The 7,668-nt window shown below is 39.5% G+C and overlaps 1 long non-coding RNA gene across 1 annotated transcript; it reads left to right on the top strand.

Moving 5' to 3' along the window:
* Positions 1-3,004: 3,004 nt before the first annotated feature.
* Positions 3,005-5,069, top strand: LOC122292752. Its single transcript, XR_006237005.1, has 2 exons — positions 3,005-3,130; positions 4,805-5,069. It is a non-coding gene; the product is annotated as an uncharacterized LOC122292752 (long non-coding RNA).
* The last annotated feature ends 2,599 nt before the right edge of the window (positions 5,070-7,668 follow it).

The raw sequence follows: 7,668 nt of genomic DNA on the forward strand, positions 1-7,668 counted from the left end.
ATCCTAATTTACTTTTAGTCCCCCCTTAGCTGGCTTTTTCCATTATGCCTCTTTTCTGTTTATACCTCTATTAATCACACCTCTCTATTGGTATTGTTGAGCTACATTAAAATCATCCATTGCCTTTTTAACTACTTTTAGAACACTTCTAGGGTCATCAAACTGCTTCTCAAACAGTAGCATGTTTCTTCATAGCCAGATTTTCCTCATCGTGTAGGCCATCAATTCCACTTCCTCCATTGTCAAGCATAGGTTCATTTACTTTTTAACCTCTCCATTTTTGCACAAGGCTACCCTCTTCTGCCTATACACCAAAGGCCGCATGATAGCACAACTTGACATGTATTGTTGTTTCAGCCTCCCTTTTATAGATTGGATAAAGCATTGTCTCTGTGATACGTTTTTTGAAAAGATTGGCCTTGGTGGGGAGTAAATCATGCCTAGCCTTCCACATAAAGTGCTTCACTACACCATGCATATTTAGATCCCATTTAAGGTTCCAGATAGATTTTGAACTTTCCTTTCTAGATTATTCTCCTTTCACCCTTCTCATTCTCTCCTTCTCTAGGTAGTAGGCACTTTTAACCAAAAACTTACCATTATTGGAGGGACCCAATACCATTCTATCCATTACTCCCCACCTGCTCAGGGGTAAACGACAAATTAATTGAAAGTGTCATAAATCAATGTTATCTTCCTGCTTGTAGTAGTAGGATAAATAAGTTGTTGCACATTAGCTTCACAATGTAGGTTCTTGAGAGGGGATTCCACCTCGTAGGAAGTGGGAGTAGGCAACTATTTGTCTTTCCAAACCTGAATTTTACTACCATTCCCAACCCTCTATAATAAGACTTCTTTCATTAGTTCTAGAGAAGACCATGGACTCCTCCAAATGAAAGAAGGGCCACCCCCCAGCTTTGCCTCTATCAACTCCCCATCCTTGTAGTACTTCTCTCTCATAATCTTTACCATCAACAGGGAAGGGAAGCTCATCATTCTCCAACATTGCTTTATTAAAGCTTTCTATATCCCTAAACCCTAACCTCCCATCCCTTTTGGAATCACCCATTTTTTTCCAATTTCTGCACTGAATTTTGTTATCTTCCTGTTTATCCCCCACCAAAACTTAGCCATTAGGGAAGAGATCTTCTTAAAGATTCTTCTTTGTAATTTAAAAATACTAATAGAGAATGTTTGTGATATCCCGGATTTTGATGAGAGACCCCATTCGTATTTCTTTTGGATATTATCTGTTATGGATTATTTGGCTAAGTGTGGGAGGATCTCTTTAAGCTATTTTCTATTCTTAGTTGTTGGATTGGATCTTAGAGTTCTAAGTTAAAGAGCCCATAAGGGGGAAATAGAAGATTTAGGAGCATGGAATTCAGCCCTTAAGGATTTTGCTTAGTAATGAGTTTTTGGCCCTTAAGTAGGATGCACCACTTGGCATTAGGAATGAGTTTTTGGTCTTTTTAGAAAATAACTCATCATTTGGAACTTAGGAAAGTAGGGAATGTGATACTTTTCAAACATGCTTGAAGGTTTCTAGAAGAAGCTAAGGAGATGAAAAGGAGGTAGGGTTTGGCACTCACCTAGGGCACACGCCCATTTCACCTACCCATATGCTACATGTCTCACATGCACACCTTACATCTAGATACATTGAACCTCGATGTAAAAATGGATGATAAAATGAGGGGACATGATTTTAGTAACCCCATGTGATAACCCAAGCTTGCTAAGTATGGTTCATAGGTTATTTTAGCTGCTAATGTATTTTATGGGCTTTATTATTTTTATTTGTAGGGAAGGCCTTAGAATTTAGGTTGTGCAACATGAGCCCAAGTGAAGCTAGCCCTAGAAAGTCTTGTGAATTTGGGTCCCTATAAGGAAACCTAAGCCCAATAGCCCAAAGCCCATGACCCAAGCCCGACCCAAGCCCTTGCTATTAGTGCCATGTGTCATACATGTGAAGCACTATGTATCTAGTCAAGGGATGACTTGCATGCCTACAACTCATCTTTTGGCTAAAATTCGAGTTCCAAGGTAGATACTCTTGGAAAGGAAGCCTAGGGAAGATAAAAGTGGATTTTCTAGATGATTTGCATGGGGAAACTGAAGGGACACAAGGGGATTTCGACTTTTTTAGGTTACAATCAAGATATCTTCAGTTTTTGCCGTGTGTCAACCATGCAATGAGCTTCTAGAAGAAAAGATGAATAGATGCACGAAAATTACCCTTGTACCCCTAAGGCTTTGGCCACCACATTATCACATGTCATGTTTTGAGTTTTTGGGTAGAATAAGGAAGTAGGAGAGCCATCTAGGGAACATGCATAGGAAAAAGAAGCTTTTTGCTTAGGGAAGAGTGAAAGACACATGGGAAAAGGAAAAGACAATCGGAAAATAGAAAAGACGCATGGGAAAAGGGAAGGATGCACAGAGAACACGCACTCACATCCTACATGCCACCTGCCACTTGGCAAGCAACTATAAGTCTACAAGGCTCAAGCCTACGGTTAGGGTTTATCAAACAACAATTTTTCCCTAGAGATTCATTGAATCTAGACCATTTGGAGGGGCATGCCCAAGGAGCCTTTTAGGATTTCGAATTTTGGCAAGAGAACAATGGCACTTGTCACTCATATAGAGGATCTTTTGGACTTTCCAAGGAGAGGCAAGGATGAAAAAGAAAGAAGAGCTTTGACACATGGCATCCATGCAAGGATATTCTTAGATTTCCAAGGACCCATGCCATTTGGCAAGATTATTCTTTTCAAAAACACTTTTCAGATTTGTGCTCCCTATAGCCTAGCCTAGTGCGCCTCTTGCCCCACATGCATTAGCCAAGGTGCCACTTGTCCCACATGAATCAACAAGTGCCACTTGTCCTACATGCATCAACTACGCCACTTGTCCTTCATGCAAAGGGCTATTTGCAACCAATGGAATTTTGTTGGAGAGCTCTATATAAAGGGGGAGGAGCTACATGCCCAAGGGCTTTTCTCTTTTGCCATTTTCAGATTTTTCATGCCCTTATACCCTCCACACTCTCTTACACGACCACATGGATATTTTCCCCACTTTCCTACACTTTCTTTCCAACCAAACAAGGGAAGGAGGAGACATGGTGAGGACTAGGTTTTCCTTGACTTTCTTCACACACAACACATTTTCAACTCAAAAAGAGATGGGGATCTTTCAAGGGTTCGAATATGGTGAAACACACACGATCTCAACACCATTTTCATGTGAAGCAAACTAAGACTTCCTAGAAATATTTGAAGCCAAAAATGGAGGGCACAAATCCCCCATGTAATCAGCCACTCTTGACTATTTCCACCATATCTCTATGATTGGAATAAGAACACAAGGAAAATGAAAGGGTTTCTTAACTTAAAACCCTAGAGGCTGAATGGTCTAGTTTTATTTGAGCCTTAGTAGTAACCCTAGAAACCTCACACACTCAAGATCACAGATTGGGGTTTTTGAAACCCTCATTCTAACTGGTTACACTTTGATTTATAGCTTGCTATTCATTTTTTTACGCGGAGTTTGTAAGTACACACTCAACTTGCTCTTGTAGTTAATACTTGCATATATTTGTGTAAATCTTTTTTATTGTTATTGTTATTTTGATTGCTATTCTTGTTTGTTGCTTAAATACTCTTACATGAATTTAGACTATGAATATGGAAGGATTAGTACGATTCAATTCACGATAGAAATGGCAAGAATGTCCTTTGCATGTTTCGGTTTTAAGGAAAACAATGGTCTTAATTTGTGATACTTGATGATTCGGCTATACCATGTGTTAGAGGTTTTGGATCTTAACCCAATGCTATGATTTCATGCTTTGCTCCATTATGGTTTTATTTATGAGTAATATGTTTAAAGTTTGGAGAATGATTAAGTGATGATTTTTCATGCTTTTGCACCTTTATGTTTCAGCCAAAGGTTAATTTCATAGTTCCATATATGTATTTTGATATCTCGTGTGTTCTATGTTATAATGACATGAATTGAACATGTTATATTTGGTTATTTCATGCACGGCATTTTATGTGTCATATATCAAGTATAAGAACGTATGTCTTAAGTCTCATGTCACATTGGGAGAAGTTTTTTCAAAAGTGTTTTCAATGAAAAGAGTCAAAAAGTTTTATCACGACACAAATGCTAAGATGGGAGATTGTCCTAATGAAACTCCTTTGTCCACTCAGGAGTGCTTAAGAATAGAGTGCTGACCCTTGGGTCGACAAAGAAATGTCGGCATGCCTCTAATGGATTCTTTTTAAAGGATGTCAGAGCCAGGTAGTATATAACGCTAGCGAGTGCCATGACTAAGGCAAATAACTCGATGAAGTACTATCTTGTTTCTATAATATGGATACGTTTAAAACATAATCACCACAGTGTACCAACTGATGGCGGTGTAGTAACTAGCAGGAACATGCAGTACATAGAGGAGCCATGATGTATCCATATGTGTTATAAGAACAAGACAATGGGCTTACGTAATACGAAAAGGATCACATGAAATGAATCAGGTGATATGATATGATATGTTCTGGATCACATGATTAAATAAGATGTTAATGATGACAAAAGTATGTTTTCTGAAAAGTCAAGGAATTCTGTTACATGTCTTCTGAAAAATGTCAAGTCACATCATATGTCAAGTACATGTGCACGCATGCATTCCACGGTTTGTGCTTATGTTAATCATGGTATGTTGTGTGCTTATTTGCTAAGATTTCTTGAAATCACATTGTGGTAGTTTCCACTACCATTCCCCACCCAGAATGGTAGAAGTTGTGACAGGACCAGGAATAACAAGTCAGGATGATGATGAAGGCTAAGGATGTAATCAACTCTGAGTTTGAAAGGATTCAGTCATGACTTGCTTGGAGATAGCTGAGACTAGAAGGATGCCTTATTGATTACCTTTGTTAAGGCCTTTTAGACAAAGCTTGTTATATTAATGTGTAACAAGGAGTTTCATACTCCATTACTAAGAAGTATGATTTTAAAAAACTACGAATGAAGTTGGGATATTAGTTTTATTCTGGTACAACATTTTATGAGATGACCTATTCCACTGTGATTTATTGATTACTGCTAGAAACATTCTAGGAGCATGTATCTTAATTGTCATGTAGGAGAGGTATGTAGCTTCGTGTTGCATGTCTCGACATTTCAATCACCGTCAAATCCTAAAGGGGCATTGGCTATAATTACATTGTCAATTATAAGCCTTCCAGGAATGATGGCACTTTGATTGCTGCAAATGATGTCAAGGAGCATTTTCTTCAACCTATTAGCTACCTTTGAAGCAAGTTTATACATTACATTGCATAAACTAATAGGCTTGAATTCATTAGTAACATATGAGTTCTTTACTTTTGGAATTACAGCAATATAAGTGAAGTTTATACCCCTTTCCAACCTCATTCCCCATTTAAGAAACTTAGTAAAGCTCTACATACCTCCTTACCTACAAGGGACTTTACGGGTCCAGGGGACTTTACTAGGGCCATCTGCTTCAATGCTTCCTCCACCTCCACTCTTTTGAACTACTATTCATGGGGCATGATGAACAATTGCTTGTACCATTACCATTTTTGTTGCCATTCTTTGATAGAATGGTTAAATTATAATCTTGTATTTTGACAAAGGGCAATGCTTGGGAGCCCGTTGATAGCTCCCGCTCAGGGCTACCATTGGCCTTTTTTTCTTTCTTTTATTATTCTTTTTACTTAATGATTAAGTAAGCTTTTTTAAACAATGTTGTTAATTTTTTTTTTTAAAAAAGAAATTAAAAGTGTTAAAAAAAATACATATAAAAAAAGATTAAAAACACACACACACACACACATACACACACAATACAACTAGCGGTAGCTCGTAGTGGGAGCTACTAGTAGTAACTGTAGTGCTTCCCATTGACAAATTGCAAAGCTAGACTTTCATACAATAGTGTAGACAATTTTTAATTTTGTGACAAAATAGCCCCTTTTGATCTTTCGACCAAGCCCTCACATGAGTCTAAATGTTTTCAAACCTCTCGAGATCAGGGTGGATAGATTTTCTTCTTTTTTTGTTTTAAGCTAATTAAAGAGAGTTATTTATTTATTTCTCGTGTGGCTTTAGGTTCAACTACTCCCTCGTTTCCATATGGCTCTGCCACTTTCTCAAACACAAGCGATAGGCCAAAAACAAACAACAAAAGAAAGAATTACTTGTAGTCCATAACATTTGCAAAGAGAGAAATTTGATGCAAGGTGAATAGAAGTAGTGAAGGAGAACAAATTATAAGTCTAAGGAGATTTTTCCCTTCGGGCCAAGGGCCCAGAAGATAAGCTCAAATTTGGGGAGCCCGTCCCTACTGCGCGACCCCTCAGTCCTCCAAAGGTTAGCCTATGCTCATAATCGTGTAGGAAGACCCCCATGATGCAAGGAAGGAGGGGGCACCACACCTCGGCATTCCCCTACATAGACTAGCCTTAGGTATCTCCATACCGGCCGGTGGGCAGTAAACACGGGGAGCCTTTGATCTTCTAACAGATAGAGGAGGAGAAGCCTGATGGTGTGCACCTATAGGATAGATGGGACAGGCAGCCATACCACATTAATTGCACCCTCTAAAAGAATTTGATTAAAAGAACTGGTGAGGAGACATATCCTTCTAACACAAGGTATGGGAAGTTGACTCCCAGAAACCTAGTATAAAAGGCAATCCCTAGGTATGAAGAATGCTTTCTGAAATCTCTATTCACTTGCACAAACTATTAAGACTGTGATGACCCGCTTTTACGTGGATTTTCACTGAAGGGTTGCTTTTAATTTAATTAATATATTGGTTTATTTATTTTAAATTATTTTATTTTAATTAGTTTTTAATTTATTTGATGTTATGTTTAATTTATTTAGTCGTTTTATAGTTTTTAATATCGTTTTCGGCGGATCAGTTTTCGGTTTCCGGAGTAAGGATTGGACTTCATTTCTTTTCTTTTCTCTTTTTCTTTTTCCCATTTTCCTTTTCTTTTCCTTATTTTATTTCCTTTATTTCCTTTTTCTTCTTCTTTCTTTCCTGGTTTCTCTCTCCCCGCGCACACAGCTCTCTTTTCTCCTTCCCGTCGCCACCTGTTTGACCGCCTGGTGCGCTGCCGTTCGGCTGCCGTGTAGTGCACACCCCCACCATTCTCTTCCCCTTCCACTATACATCATCCCCACCAATTTTCAGAGCCATCAGACCAGCAGTTAGCCGCCACGAGCCCCAGGAAGTCATAGCACCTGCCTGTTTTTCTCCCCTGTCGCCGGTTGCTTTTGCAGCCCAGAACCGCCCTTCGCTGGTGGCGTGGCCTACACCACCCACCCATTTTTCTTCCCCTCTGACCAGTGAACATCCCCACCAAGTTTCACCTCCATCCGAGCCACCGTTAGCTACCACGAGCTCCTCCAAGCCATACGATTTTTCACTGATTCCGGCGCCGTCGCACCACCTTTGGCCACCATCTCTTCACAACTTCTTTCCCTACCTCTTGCCGACCTAAACCACCCATTTCTAGCCTCGATCTATTGCCAGAACAGCTCCCACAAGCTCAACTCCGTTCAGCCCCTTTTTGGCCTTCGACCGCCATTTCCACCACCACCCATGGCCAAAAC

This window comes from Carya illinoinensis, chromosome 13 (assembly GCF_018687715.1).
Source record: "Carya illinoinensis cultivar Pawnee chromosome 13, C.illinoinensisPawnee_v1, whole genome shotgun sequence".
Lineage (NCBI taxonomy): Eukaryota > Viridiplantae > Streptophyta > Magnoliopsida > Fagales > Juglandaceae > Carya > Carya illinoinensis.